Raw genomic sequence first — 17,257 nt, forward strand, 5'->3', positions numbered from 1 at the left:
TTCAGCGCTGCGTTGTGTTGCAAGGCGCTTGGCTTCTTCCTTTCCTTGCTGTTGTTGAAATTTTTCGCTCTCACGCGCGGGCGTAGTGGCAGCGGCATGCCGTCATTGACTGCCAAAAACAACAAAATGTGTTGTGCTGAGTCTACGTCGCAGCTGCCGCTTGGCTAACTGCTCTACAAATTGCATATTTGCTTTTTCGTTGTTTTTGGATGTTTTTGGTTGTTTTTACTTTTTCCCCTCCTCGAGCACATATGTTTGCGGCATGCAACGCGGTGGCAACACTGCGTATGCGCGGCATGTGTCGCTTAATTGTGCGCGCGTCGAGTGGAGCAGCGTCGGCGTAGGTATCCGCGTCACATGTTTCAAATTTGAATAGCCACTCGACGTTGTGGAGAAAAGTGTTACCGAATTTGGTTTTTGCTAGTGTTTGAGTTGATTTTAACTTGATATGTACACACAAGATCAAAATTTACCCGGACTGGTTAACTGACATTTTTATGCATGTATTTCTAGCAGATTCAATCAATGATGGTTTTCTAAAATATTTCTGTTGATCTTAATAATAGCACAGATACTTCCAATTTTATGATTATTCTTATTCGAAAGAATATTTTTGTAATTTATTTTCTGAAGTTTTTTTTTTTTATTTATTTATAAAAGCTTATACAATGTTAATAACATATGTACAACCCAAAACATGCAGCGCTAGCTTCAGAGGCTATCAGCTGTCCGTTGAATAAATGTGTTGGCTTAAATTCTCCTCAATAGATATTTCTGAAAATTATCTCTTTCAAATGTTGGCGGCGGCTACGTCTCAGATGATCCATTCGTTGAGTTTAATTTTCGAAGATTTGTTCGAGTATTGCGACTGGTAATTGGCGAATGTCGCGCGTTATGCTTTGCTCCAAGGCCTCAATCAAGGATGACGGGATGACCGTATTGACTTCAGACTTTACATATCCCCACAGGAGAAAGTCTAACGGTGTGATATCACACGATCTTCGTGGCCAATCGACCGGCCCAAAACGTGAAATTATCTGCCCACCGAAGTGTGCTTCAATAAATACATTGATTGATGTGAGAACTGGCGGCGTCTTATTGAAACCTAATGTGGCCGAGATCACCAGCTTCAATTTCAGTCATCAAAGAGTCGATTATCATGGCGCAATAACGGTCGCCATTGACGGTTATGTTTTCACCGTCTTCTTTTTTGAAGAAAAATGGAGCGATTATTCCACCAGCCTACAAATCACACCAAATCGTAATTTTTTCTGGGTGAAATGGCAGGTCTTGCATCTTTTTAGGTTGTTTATCGTCCAAAATGCGGCAATTTTACTTGCTTACATTGAGCCAGAAATGGGACTCATCACTAAACAAAATTTGGCTCGAAAATGTTGGATCTTCTTGGCACTTTTAAAGAGCCCATAGAGCGAAGCAATGTACGCTTTCAATTTAAGATTTCAACATAAAATGCAATGTCGTTCAATACATCAGTCCGAATCGCTGCGAAGGGTGCCGAATCAATCTCCATGCTCTTCGTGTACACTCTCAGCTACGGGTGTTATATTTTCTTCACTGCCTTGGACATGGTCTATTCAGTCGAATATTTTCTAATAAATAATGGTTCTCAATATGGGTGATCATTCTGCACATTCTTTACAGAACGTGATTTTTGGATTTGTAAACGTTGCTCAGACGCAAATCTTTTCACAACATAAATTTCCAAACAACACTGAACCAAGGTAGCATGACAGCTTGACACAACTCATGCATGATCTGTCAACCTCTACTTGAATCATCCGTATTACCGAAAAATAATGTTTGTGTAATTTAGGTTAGATCGTACGGTTGACCTTCGCAACAAAGCTAGCGCAGGATCTCACTTGGAATTTGTGGTACCCAAAACTCCTTAAAATGGATCACGAGAATCTTAAAGATCGACGAAACGCAACCGTGAATTCGTTAAGGCGGTTAATATCAATGTCTTTCAATTGTCATAGAAGTTCTGAATATTGCCCGTTTTGATTCATGCGAAAAAGTTCTAAATCATCTCAACACTTCCTTCTTGAATATGCGGTCTTTGCCATTTTTAGGGTAAATGAGCTTGCCCCACTGTCCAGCTGAAGAGTGTTTCTAGATTTCTCTCAAAGGCCGAGAAATAACTTCTAGTTATTACTTTTTTATATTTAAATGAATGACGAAGCAAGCTTACACTTTTCATGAATTCGAAGAGAAGACCCGAAATGCTTATGTTATTTAGTGCACTTCAATTTATAAAGCTATCGAAAATCTATTAATGACAGTAACAAGCGGAATAGTTGGAAACTATAAAGCTGATGAGCAATCAATAGAGGACACCCGAACACGCTCAAATCAGAATGGTAATGAGTTCGATCTCTGTTGTTATGTTGCACTGTACCTTAAGACCTCGCGGCTGCGGTCACCGAATAGCCCATTTGCGACTGCTAGATACTGCTGACCAGTGGTAGATCGTAGAAGATATGCTCAGCTCCTTCCCCTTAGTAAAATTAAACTGGCCGCTATTGTAGGAGTTCTTACTGGGCAATGTCCAATAAGCTTTCTTGCTGAAAGGTTAAAAATCAAGTCGGTCGCAAATTTTCAAAACTGTATGGAAAGAAATGAGGAGTATAGTAAACAATAAATTTTTTCTCCATCGTCAAACTGTGGTTGAAACATCTTGGTAGACTTACCTTCGGCGAACCAGGGGACATAGTCGAAACTGACATTAGCACTCTCAATAAATTTGTAATGGACTCAAGGCATTTTGGCGATATGTGTGGATCCTTACGATCAATTTTATAGACTTCTGGCTTCCACAACGGACTAGTAGTATAAGTTGTCCAAGTGAGATACTTTTTAGGATCGAACATTTAACCTAACCTAAACTAACTGTTCCCACCATCTGATGCTTCACAGTTTTCACCGTCAATAATCCAAAGACGCCAAGCGTTGGAGAAGTAAATATCAAGTCGATTTATGGTGAACTAGTTATAGAAGAGAAATATTCTAAGTTGAGTCGTCTTTTTGATTACTATTGGAGATGAGAAAAGTTCTTTAACATTGCTGTCGGTTCTTAGTGGTGAGTTAAGAAAAATATTACTATTATCGCAAAGAAAATCGAAAACATGCTTCCGAAGATCGAATTTCTAAGAAATATTGTTTATGCATATAATGGCTTAAAAGCATAATGTTCGGTGTTAGTTGCCACAAAACCGCCAATGTTGGTATTTTTAAATATTCTCGAACAAATATTCATCAAAAATGTATAAAACATTTCGTTTCCTAACTCTGTGATTTCTAACACAAAAAAATTTAATTTTTACAACATATGTAACCATCCATACTTTTATGCCACATAGCTAACGTAAGTACATACATATATCGGAAGACTTTCCACAGCTGTTGGAAAGAGTCGTTTCATTGCGACCACCACAAGCAGTGACGCCGCCATCAACACGTCTGTTGTTGCGGCCTTTTGTTTTACTATTGACCAATTACCGTTGCATGCTTACAAACGCACATATGCGGCATGCAACCATTCATTCATTCATTCATATCCACTCATAATTGCAGCAGTTGTTCTAGTTGCTGTGCCTTTGTTGTTGCTATTGGCTGTTTGGTTGTGAAGAGGGCTTGAAGAGTGTTGGGAAAAATTGCGTTTTGAAGTGTGTGTTGGAAACAAATGTGCTTGAGACGCCATGTATGTACATATGTGTACGCCGTTTTGTTTGTCATCGATGATTTGTGCAACATTTGTTCAACACATTTTCGATATCCACCAAACCAAACAAACATTCGCGCGCGTTTTGCTCAATTAGTGGCAGCTAACAAGCGTAAATTTGTCTCATCGATAGTTGGATTGTTGCACAAGGAGGCTTGCTTGCCACATGTGGCATGTGGTTGCGTGCGTTTAATGCATATGTATGCATGTGCCACATATTGATTGAGTATGCCACTTGAAAACGTATTGTATGGCCCACATATGCGCCAGTATCAGTGATCTGCATATGTATGTGTGTGTGGTTTGGCTTCTGAATTCGTCGTTGTTGCGTCCAGATGAGCGTTCAAGTTGCACTTTCCGGTCACACCTAGACGCCTTTTATCAAAATTCGTACATACATACATATGTACATATGTATACAATGTGTATGTATGCACCTCGAGGCATGTCTGTATATCATCCGATCAAAATTGTTACGTAGTTACCCACGATTCCACCATGATCAGGCGCTCAAATAAGTATGATGTACCTTGACTATTATGGTTTGAGCCCGCAGTGAGCACTTCGAGCAGTAGGTCTAGTACTGTCACTTTAATAGCCTGAAAACCATAACATCGGTGCGGTAGCCTAAAACTAAGATTGACGTAGAGCTCCTTTTACAAAACTCTCCCTACAACATTCCCTTCTATCAATATTCGACCAATCTGTGGAAAAGTTTACTGCGGCTCTTCTCTATCGACTCCCCTTCATTCTCATATTCCTCGAGAAAAAGCTATCATAAATAGCCTCTGCGACGCAGTGATCCAAGATTTTAAAAAAAACAGTTGAAGGAGGAGATAATTTCGGCTTGTCCAGCATGCTAACGCTTAATCTAATATTCCATAGACTTGTTATAAATCTCGGCTGGGATGCCCTTCAGTGCCTACAGAGATTTTTGTTTTTTTCTGTGTCTGCTCATTTTTGGAGCGGCGTTTGCTGGCCTACTTTGTCAAGCGGCGCTTTTGAGACCTCTTCTCAACGTCGTTTTTGGAAAAGATTCAAGTCTTCTGGAACGAGTATAGCATTAGCTCGGTTCATACCCAAAATATTTACTAAAAAGTGTTGAGTCGATCCATGATCTATGTTGAGATCCTCTGCTATCTTTCTGAAGCCAACACGACGGTTTTCGAGCCCTGCTTCTTTAAGTTTTTCGATGTCAAACGTCAGACGGGGTGGATGGACGACTCGCAGAGGAAATTTTATCAATTTATGAAAGAAACGGTTTTATTGTTTTAACTTGCAAGGAACAGTTCGAGTCAAATTTAATCAGATCTATATATCATATCAATATCATCTGATCAAAATTTACCCGGACTATGTATACTTGTGCATATCTGTATATACATATATAATATATATATATTTGTATTTAAGCAGACATGCTCTTTGCCACTTTTGGCGCCAGATTGTCGCCGCAAAAAATATCGAACAATTAGTTACAAGCGCTACCAAAGCTGAAACAAAGCGAGTTCCGCGAAGTTGGTCAATACTAGATTTTAATACCTATTACTTTGGTCCTTAAGGTGCACAACAGTTAGCCACTTAGTGAATGCTCATCTGTGGCCGCTTGTGCAGACGACGCTTCACGCTCTATTAACTCACTACATACAAACATATACACATACATATACAAGTAAATGAAACTGCACTTAGCCGTGTCTAGACATTGCTAATGAAGTTTTAAATGGCTTAGACCGTGGTAAGTCGCGCTCAAAATCCAACAATGCCGCAAAAATACAGCAAACAAACAAGAAAAGAAACATACACACACACACGCTTAGTTATGAAATCCTGATGGAAATTGCTTATGAAAATCTATAGTTTTCGCAAGGTCAACGCGCAAGCTGACACTGTCAGCCGGATGATTTTCTAAAGCGCCAACAACAATGCCAACAACTTCATGCCTTTGCAACCGTAAAGTAGTCATCGGCCGCCACTGCTGCTGCTTTGGACAATAAGCCGTTATGTAGACGTGTCGGTCAGCGGGCGAACCATTCAGCCTGCAGCTTGCCAAGAATTGGTCAAGAAAAGTCTGTGTGTGTGTGTGTGTGTGTGTGTGTGTGTGTGTGTGTTTATACGAGTATACTCGTAAGGCGTTTGAGCCGAACTCTGGGTTCCTTTCACCGATAATGCTTGCTAAAGCGATATCCAGCTATTTGGTGGGCCTTGTAGGAAATTCACGTAGAAAAGTTAGATGTAATAGCTGCCTTCTCTTTAGCGCCAGTGACGAAAGAACCCTCGGTAAAATACTAAAATTAAAAACAACAACATAAACTCGTTTGATGTACCATGGTTGCTCAGGATTTCTTCCAGCACAATTTGTTTCACAACCTTTCCATTCTCAGGAATATCAGTCTAGACCGTACTATTTTGATCATCTATACCAAGTTCTTTCGAATATGTGTAAATATCAATATTTTCGTTACAATAAACAAGAATTTCCTTCCACTGAAACGTCGGATATTTTTATCATATACGTACATCGGTCCTACCTTGGAACTATCCATAAGCTAAGTTTGGAAACAGTAAAGAATAACGTCAAAGCTTCAACAAGCTGGGGTCTAAATTGACGGCTCAAAGACCTAGTAGACTCTTTCACAAAAGCAAAATAATCAAAAAACTGCAAAAAAGAGGTCTCGGTGTTAACATCGGCAAGATCAAAGTGATATATCAGCACGATGATATAGAACTCGGAAATTTGAAAATCGTTTGTTACTTAGGCAGTATTATATTTGCAAAATTATATATCAATAGAAGCCACCAAAAACCGTATAAAGAATTCCAAGCAAGCTTTCGGCCTCTGACATACAAAAGCTGCAAGTTTTCTCAAACCGATACCGATACCTTTACAATTTTTGCCGCCTTTTGAGGCCTATAAATCGGTCTTAAACCAAACACCCCAGTGTACCCAAATCTATTATCAAAAGAAAATGTAGTTAGCTCGGGCATATTCTGAGAAGAGATCCACACAGTCATCCGGAACGCTATCGACTGAAATCCAAAAGGCTCTGGAGAAAATATGTGGACATCGAAACATTTAACGTCCAAAAAAGTTGGAATCAAATCAAGAGGCAAGCAAAATAGATGGAAGTGTTTTAGAACGGAGTACAGTCCCACATTTTTCTGACTATTATTATTGGTTTATGTAATAAAATATTTTCATAAAAATGGACGATTAGCCAAGGTTTCCTGGTTCGTTAGTAGGGTTGCTACCTTGGCCTACGAATCTGTCACAAAAATATATGCGTTTATAACACGAGCGGCTTGCTCCAATGCAGACGGCCGCTGTAGCCGTTCCTAACATGCAAACAGACGCTATGACTTCCCTCGCAGAATAATTGTTTTACATAACTTCGGTACTCACTTTCGACCGACCGACTTGGGAAACCCTGCTAGTAGCTAAGCCACCACCGGCATCGCTCTTAGGATCATTGGAGTTATTGATATCTTTCATTGCGACAAGATAATAATCCTCCAGGATATTTGGGCCTACGTTTCAACCGAAGTGAAAGGAAATACTTTATTTTTCTGACTACAAAGGGTCTTTTTTCTTAAGAATTTTCTAGTTTCCCTTGAATTTGTTAAAACTCATTGAAATACAAAATTTTTAAAGTCTGCAGTTAGATGATCTCTAAAACAACTCTCTATTGTTCTAAAAGCCTGGTGCAGTTTAAAAAATGTTATAACAACAACAAAGTAACAATGATTTTGGTCTTCATTACATCGATACTATGTTTCGAAAGTTTTAGAAACGATTTGAGGAGACAAGAAAAATCATCAGAGGCTAGAACAATTGTCTACTCGATTTCCTACAGACATGCCATTCAGCCTACTTCAACGATTGGCCATTTTTCGTACAAAATCCGAGGAACTCATAAACGAAATTCGTAGACACGCAACGGCGGTGTGAAAGTGCACGCTGCCTTTGTTGGCTTTTGTTAGACTCATTTGCCATTATATTTGGCATTGATAACTTAATTTGCAACGCCGGCAGCTGACATTTTCATACCTGTCGTCTCGTCACAGTCACAGATTTTAAGTGCTACACTTGGCCTACACACACACCAACAGGTACATTCGCTACGTATTTGTGCCGTTGGAAGAGTCCGTTTCAGAAGTTATGGCTAAAATGTACAAACAATGCAAAAGGCGAGTCACATGCAACATGCAACCGAAAAGAGCGACTGATTTACCGAACGTGGCAGGTGGTCTTCCTGCCTGGCATTGTTTTGCAACGAACTGTTAATTTATATTTTAGCACAACCTTGGTGAGCCTACTTGCTACATAGTACCTCCGAAGTGTGCATGGGCATGTGTGTGTGTGTTGGCTCAACAATTTGTTGCCTGCTTAATTCGGTTGTGTTGTGATCCGTAGCGGTTAACATTGTTGTCGGCGGCAGTTGTTGCAACAACAACACCATACAATAATGATATGTATTAATAACAACAAACTCATAAATGCACAAACAACTTTATTTGCCGTTTTGAACAGACAAAGTGCGAATTTAAGGATTAGCTTAACAGAGTCGCCCGAGGGCGGAGACGAACACATGCGCAGTTGGCTTCATTACAGTTAGGATGGATTATGATTTTGTTGTTAAAACTGCATTTACCGAGTTTTTGGTTAAAATAAGTAATTAAGCGCTTAAGGAGAACGAAAAATATTTAAGGGGAAATAATGGAGACTTTAGTTTTTAGCGTCTCAGAGCTGATGTCACAAGGACTTGCTTTCTGAAAAGTCTATCAATGCCTCATTGGTGTTTTTGGGTTCTCGTTAGCAGTTGAAGAACGTAATTCCTGCATTCTTTGGGATGCTCTTTTCTAGTTTTATTCGCCCTTTGATCCAGCGTCGGACTCTAAAAATTCTTAATTCACAATAATACCCGCGAAAATTTCATAATTTTAGTGCGTGCGCTGCGTCCAATGTTCGGAGAACATAATAGCCAAGTAGAGTCGATAATTCGGGCAACCAAGCATCGGTTTCACACCACATGTACTCTAGTAGGAAATGCCCATCCTTAGAGTGCGAGCCGACGACGAAGATGGGGACGGGGAGAGTATCGAAGAAGACCAGAATGAGTCCATCCGCCATAGAGCGCAGCAGTCCCCATGAAATAATTGAATCCGAATGACCACCAAGTGCTTCGCGTTAGTGTTAGATGAATGAGCCTAAAACGATAGGGCCACAGACCCCAAGTTTCACAAAAAAATTTTGTTGGATACTTTTATGTCGGAAAGAAGGTGCTCATAGCTCTATTGTCTCTGAATTCTAGAAAATACCTTGATATTTTAACAAGATATTGACTAACAAAATTCTCCTTCTGTCGGTGGTGTAGTCGGCTCTTAAGGTATTACACACCTTCCAGCCAGTTTTGAGATAAAAGTGGAAATAAAGTTTTCTCAGCGAATGTCTAATCTGTGAAGAAAGCATATGTACTAGGTAATGTATTTGATAACCAGGATTTTTTAGGAACTCTTTTGCTTCAATTTCTCTTGAGTTTAGAGCAAGTTACATTAACGATCAATATAATTGAGAAAGAAGTTTGTATTAAGTATATTTGATATTTTTGCTGGGAAGGCTTATAAAAGTATTGCTTTCATCTAGCGTTAAAAAAAAATCGGTAATGAGGTATGATCCTCTTTGGCAAATAATCTACCGTGGACTAACTGTGAATGTAATGCTCAATCCATAACCTTAACGGGGTACTTATAGTGAGTATTAATGAACTGAATCTTAACTCTCAAAGCGAATACAAGAGTTGTCAGAAATTTTCTTCGTAATTTCTTTACAGAACTGTATTAAACTGAAAAATATTAAATAGACTTGTTATTCATAAGATCATATCTTTTAGAAAAATTTCAGTTATTTGCAAAACATTTTGTTCTTTTTACTTAAATTGTTTATTTTTTTTTGCCCAACAAGGTATATTATATTTGACACGAAGTTTTTAACACCCGAAGGAAACGTGGGAGACCCAATATAGCATATTATATACACTATTATATATACTATGTGTATTATATACTATACCCAGTGGTAGCTACAAATTCGGGCGCCCGTGGCCAAGGATGTTCTGCCGCCCCCCTTTATCTACCTACCTACAAGTTTCATGAGGTGGTTCGAACAAAAGTGAATTCTTCTGAAGTAACAAAATTCTCACAATACGGTTTTTGAGGAAATTGATAGTAAATTTACAAGACATCTTATTAAAAGCCATAGAAAAACCCATTTTCGCCCTATATCTTGTACACTATTGACACAATTTGCAGGAATTTTTGCCCGAATTGGCAGCAGCGAAGATCGTTTTGCTGCCCCCAAGACGTTGCGCCCGGGGCGACGGCCCCTTCGCCCCCCCTAGCTACGCCACTGACTATACCTATGTATAAAAACCATCAGCTTGACGATCTACGTCGATATAACCACATACGTCTGTTAACCTGTCTGTGTGTATATCCTCGAACAAGTCCATCAGTTTTTGAAATATTGATCTCAAATTATGCAGACCTCATTTTCTCCACAAGAAAATGCTTATTTGTCGAAACCGCCGTCATCGAACCACTATAGCCTATAGCTGCCATACAAACTGAACGATCAAAATTATGTGTTTGTATGGAAATTTTTTTTATTTTATGGGATATCTTCACGAAATTTTGCCCAAAATATTCTTGAAGAAAACGGTGCAGTTTTTGAGGAAACTATTCAGATGCGATCACTATAGCGTATAGCTGCCATACAAACTGATCGATCAAAATTAAGTTCTTTCATGGAAAATTTTTTATTTGACAAGATATCTGCATGAAATTTTGCACAGATTTTACTTCGAGGCAGCCTTACAATTTTTTAACAAATTATTAATATCGGATCACTATAGCCTATAGCTGCTATAGAAACTGAACGGTCAAAATCAAATCTTTATAGGGAAAACTTTTTTATTTGATGATACATAGTATATCTTCACGAAATTTTTTGAATTATTCTTTAAGAAAGCGAAGAGCCAAGCTTTTATTCGCATTTCCCATGTCATCAACCAAGAATTACTTAATTTTACTGTTAACCGCAAATACTCGACACTTGTTCCATGAATAAACGAAGCTCGTATATTTTACCCGTTCATATACTTACATACATACATACATACTATGTGGAATATATAGTTTGTATGTTTGTTTGTTTGAATACGTGTATTGCACAGTAATTTGAATAACGTGCTTCGAACTTGATGCCCTTCATTTGTTAGCCGCTGTTTGCGTTAAAAAAGTACAATGGATAAGCTTAAACATATGTAGGTATATAGAAGTAAATAAATATTCATGTTCATATATGTATATGTACATATATGTATTTATATGTATATTGTTGCTTATGCGCTTTGCTTGGCTTTTGCCACATCACTTGACACTTTTTCAGCATTTTTATACGAAATAAATTTGTTTAGTGTTTTTTTGCAGTTGTCATTGTTGTTGTATCAACTAGTACCTGTTGAGCCTTTGTTGGCTGTCGGTGTCGGTTTTATGAACTTAATTTTTTTTCGAAAGAATCCGCACTGTGTTATGCACCATTAACACGCTGCCCTTCTGCTGCATGGCTTTAGCTTTGCTTGTCTGCTTGTGTGTGCATGTGTGTGTGTTTGAGTGCAATTTGCGCTTTTTCGTCGTTGCGCATGCTTCGCTGTCATGCGAATCCGAAGTTATTTGCATATTTCGACAAGAAAATTTCCAATGTTTTGTCAGCGTGTCGGCTCATTTTAACGGTGTTTCGCTAAAAAAATGTTGTAATTGAAAGCGGCCGATGTTGTTGTTGTTAAAAAATATTTTTTTTGTTGAATAACTGTGAATATATTTTGTATTGCAATTCAAAACTTAAACACAGAGCCACAAACTCAAATGCACATACATACATATATGTATATGTATGTACATATATCTCAGCTCATGTGCTTTTTATACGAAAGCACCTTAGGTTGTTGTTGTTGCTGCGCGTTCGCAGGTGAGCCGCCTCAAAGGCAGTCCGATAGGATGTGGTTTTTTAAGTGGTTTCATTTTGGTTTGCAGCGTTTTTTGTTTGATTTTTTTCTCAGCTTTTTTGGTCTGCTTAGTTTTTTATTGCTTGGGCTTTTGCTATGGTTGTTGTTGATGTGTTTGTGGTTCGCCTTTTGGCATTTTAGTGTTCTTTCTTTAGTGAGAATTTTTACGGCTGAAATTGTTGATGTTTACACAAATTTCTTACACTAAATCGTACAAACAAACACACAAACATTGCTTGCGCTTAAACATAAGAACACACATATGTATGTGTGTGTGTGTGTGTTTGTAGATGTGTAGGAATGTGTGAATATGCTTTTTAGCTGCGTTGCTGGGAATTTTCAATAACGACTGCATATTTGTTTTGAAATTAAATGAAGTGGCAGCTCAACTGACAGTTTGATGTTCACCTGGATTCTATCACCGGCAGCGATGATATATAGATTTGCTGTGCTGTTACGAAATCATTCCACTATGCGCCAATGATGAGTGAGTACCATGCGTACATACGTATGTATGCATGTAGATAGATAGTTGGGAATTAATACGTATATACATATATGTATTATGCAAACATGTATATATATGTATGTGTAAGTGGGACCATATATGTATTTACTAATGGTCCACATGTTCCTTAGTACCCAAGAAGGGATGGTATTGTAGATGGGCGAAATCGGACGTTTGCCCACAAAACGCCATCGAAAACCTATAAAATGTCATACGGTAAATTTTTTTATTTTATGGGATATCTTCACGAAATTTTGCCCAAAGTATTCTTGAAGAAAACGGTGCAGTTTTTGAGGAAACTATTCAGATGCGATCACTATAGCGTATACAGTAGAGGCCCGCTAATCCGGACATGGCCCAATCCGGATTCCACTGTAATCCGGACAGGCTTAAAAAACTCAAAATTTCTATTATGTCCCTTGTAATCCGGACCGACATTCTCTATCCGTATTCTCTACTCAGGATCACATGTTTATTATTCACTACATTCGCTTTTATGCTTTATTGGTTTAAGTTTTTTTTGTTTTTTTGGAACATGTGTATTATTTGTTATAATAAACAAACAGAAATTTATAAATATTTTTTCATAACACATAGTTCTGATATGTCTTTGGTAATCCGGATTTCCTTATATTCCGGATAGGGGCCGGTTTTAATTGATCCGGATTAGCGGGCCTCTACTGTAGCTGACATACAAACTGATCGAACAAAATTAAGTTCTTTCATGGAAAATTTTTTATTTGACAAGATATCTGCATGAAAAAAATTAACCTCCAAAACTAGATGAAAAGTTGTTATTTAGTACAATGGATGGCATTAGGGAAGAGCGTCTATGGTTGAATACATTTCTAAAAGAGGATAATATTAATAATAATTTTAATATACATATCTCCTAAACTAATCAAGGAATGCATTCGCATAATATCCTCTTCGTTTTCCATATAACGGGTTTTAAATACTTATGTGAATCACATTGCCTCTGACTGACTTAGTACCGAAATTATTGGGCAATATTTAAGATATACATATCTTTAATGTCTGTAAGTCGAAAATGGGTGGAATCGGGTCAATATTTTTCTTAGCTCCCTTGTAACGAGAGCGCTACAAAATTTTTTTTTAAAGAAAAAAAAACGGTTTGGGATATCAATGAAATTCTTTATTCCTTTGAAAGTACATTCGATGCCATTATGTATGAAACTCGATTTTTTTTGCATGGCCACCACGAGCACGCTTGCAGAAGTTTAAACGCTGAACCCTATTTTCGATGGTTTTCAAGCATAAATCGGCCGATACTGTTGCAATTTCACGTGCGATATTCGTACGAAGTTCATCAATCGTCGCTGGCTTGTTGGCATAGACCATAGACTTGACGAAGCCTGACAGGAAATGGTCTAACGGTGTCAAATAGCACTACAGAGGCGCCTAATTGACCAGGCCATTGGTGAGATAACACGTTCACCAAACTTGGTTTTCAATAAATCGATTGTGGCATTCGCTGTGTTGCTGGTGGCGCCACCCTGAAGGAACCACATTTCGATATGATAAAATTCGAGTCTAAAATATTCGGTTACCATTGAGCGGTAGCGATTTCCATTCACAGTATCTTCACGGAAGAAGTGCGGTCCAATGGCGGATGTAATGGTGACGCATGGAGTACTTGTGCATTACTGCCTGACCAATAACGCATATTTGCTTATTGACGAAGCGATTCAGCCAAAAATGAGCCTCATCAGTGAAGATGTTTTTTCGACGAATATTCGACGGTTCTGGTGGTCAGGCGGGTTCAGTTCTTGCATCAATTTAATCTAAATTTTCCACTGGACACTCAATTGTTGATCTGACAGGGTGATTATGGCGACCATACATTGGACGTAGCGCTCTTAAAGTTGATACCACTGACTCCGAATTTCGGTAGTAGAATTTAATCATTTCGATTCGTCGTTGGATCGTATGTCTTTCCATGATGAAATGGCAAACCTTACTAAAGAGAAATATCAAAAGATCGGAAAAAAATTTGGCGTCGTTTGCTGTCGCTATCGGTCTATACCACCCTTATCTCTCAAATACCTATTACAGTAATATCTAATTTCTGGTTGACTTTATAACGTCTATAATGATCAATGTGTAAGATATTTTAGCAAACTGAAATTAATGTACATATAATATTGGATATATTATAGTCTAATGCCGAAAGTGTGTGAAATCAGTCCCAGCTCCCATATGTATGTATGTATACTGATTTTTTGTTATTCTAGCGTACTCTAAATGAAATATGATATGTATATGTGTGATATATCTTTCTAAAATTGCATGGAAACACATTCTAGAGCATATATGGGTTATGTCAAATGATAAGGCGAACAGTTCAAACCTTCTTTAGCTAAGATCAAACTATACATTTTTTTTATTAGTCAGGGCTCGTGATATTTTAGTGAAATTAAGTGGACACCTTTTCCTAAATGAAGTGTGATATAATGCTTAAGATGAATGAAATTAGTATACTTATATCTGAGTCTAAATCTCATATCCTTGATATAATGATTTGCAATTCTCTAATTGAAATTTTTCTGGTATACTCAAAATATTAAATTCAGCCACTTTGGGTTGAGTTTATGTTATTTACTATGTATGTATATATCTCTTTTGAGTTCAGTAGGTTGATTTTTGTAGTAATAAGGTGGGCCTATGACCTATAACATAAGTTCATGAGACACCAAATCTGATAGTAATACATCGATGCTTTCGTGGCATAATGAATATTATATGCTTACTAACATTTTTTCTTTTAAACTGAGTCGATTTATATATTATACTCTAAAGCACAATATAAAATATATGTATGTATATGTATACAAATTTGTTTTTCAATCAATTTGTTAAGGCTTTGCTGAATAAAATGCCATTGCTTTTATTTTAATTATTGAATTACTGCTTCATTTATAAATATTTGATAGAAAAGTCAAGCTCAGCTAAAATATTTTCCATAACAAAGCTCATTCATAATTGTATACCGGCATTAAGAAATGAAAAACAACAAATATGTACATACATATGCTTGTATGTACATACATAGATAAAAATAAAATAAATAAATAAATCGGAGGCAAAAGCGGCAGATATTTATTCAAAAGCTAGAAAGTGTCATGTTCCCAGAATGGCCAAGCAATAAATAAATATGAAAAAACTGAGCGACAATAACAAACAAATATACTAAAAAGTCTAAAAACATATAAGTATACTATGTACATACATATATACATATGTATGTAGGTATGTAGATGCCCAAGAAAGCTGACAGTTGCCTTTTTCGACATCTATACACCAATAATTAAGAAGAAAAATATTATAATATTTTTTCATTTAGAAAAATATCTTGAGATCCATGAATGACCACACTTCTATACTTACTATGAATATATAATATTATTTCTGAATGTAAATGGACACAGTATTTATAACCGATTATTTGTTCTGAAAGCATAAAAATTCGCCGTTTATTGAATGGATGGGATTTTGAAGTGCTGATGACATGGCTGACAAAGTCACAAAGCCCAAGCAGTAGTCAGCAAGTGGTCAGCGCTTTGATGAACTTTAAAACCCCATTGTATAAAGTATACAAAAGAAATCCAAAAATCGAAAATAATGAACCAACATCAATGCTGTGCTCAGCACAAAAGACTCGGCATTAGAAATGCTTGATAAACGGAAATTTCATTCACAAAATCAAAATGTTAAACACAGCCGTGAGGCAGCAAGCGATTGTGAGCGGGAGAGAGTGTGAGAGACTTTCGCATTTCCCCTTAATATTATTGTAGAGTGCAGCTAACTAATTATTACGCTCAATAAATTAATTGTTTACTAGGCATGAGCGCTGTGAGGCCACAATTTCATGCTCCCAAATAAATCATAAATATATTATTGCTGCTCTACAAAAGAAATGCGTCGCAAGACGTCAATGAATCGCATGGCCGAAAAATCAAAGCCGACCAATCACAGTGCAGTTACCACAGCCAGAGTGCGGCAGTAGTACGAGGAGAGTGAGCGCAGGTCAGCAAAAATTGCTTTATGAGAGAACACCGAGTGGCATGAGAATGCGTTGAGCACTAGTTAATAGCAGAGCAGTTTTTGAGAGCAAAATGCATTGACAGCTGAGCGAGGAACTTTTAAATGAGCGCATTGTAGACTTGTTGGCAGTGCGGAGACTGCTCATAATGCGACAGAAATGCAAATAAAGTGGAGAGGTTTGTATGCTGCAATTTGCATTGCCTTTATTTGCTGAAGGGGTAGCAGTTATGCTGTCAGTAACAGAGGCTTAAGACTTGAGGCATGTAGTATAGAAGGAGTAACTTCTGAATTATTTATGGAGAATTGTGCGAAACAGTAGAAAATGTTCGGAGGATTTTTAAGTTTTAAATAAGTGGTAGATTGTAGACTTAATTTAGGGGTATGCTGTTAAAGTACATGCTTGAGATACATTATAATATGAAGGAACATACATATGTATGTATATGGTATAAATATGGTTTTTTATATTCATCTGTGGACTGTTCATAACTGAAGTTATAACAGCAGATATTTTTTGTAAATTTATTCATCAAATACATACATACCAAAGAGTGTTGAGTGATGATACATAATTTAATATACACTAATACATATATAAGAGCGATAATGCACTGTAATTAGCAGGAGCTGTTAAAATGTATGAAAAGTAATAAAACTAAGATTGCTTAGTTTAGAGAGATTTTCTGTATATTTTTAAACAGTATCAGATCATATCCCCAGCACTTACAAACTGTAAATAAAAGAATCATCAAGTCAGCAGTCATTAAACACGTTTCTGTTATGCTAGAGAGATTTTAACAGAGCATGGAAGCAGCAGCTTATTTTGTAGAGTTCTTGATTTCAACAGTTTGTTACTTAATAAAGATAGGCATCTATTAG

Source organism: Bactrocera tryoni, chromosome 5 (assembly GCF_016617805.1).
Source record: "Bactrocera tryoni isolate S06 chromosome 5, CSIRO_BtryS06_freeze2, whole genome shotgun sequence".
Classification (NCBI taxonomy): domain Eukaryota; kingdom Metazoa; phylum Arthropoda; class Insecta; order Diptera; family Tephritidae; genus Bactrocera; species Bactrocera tryoni.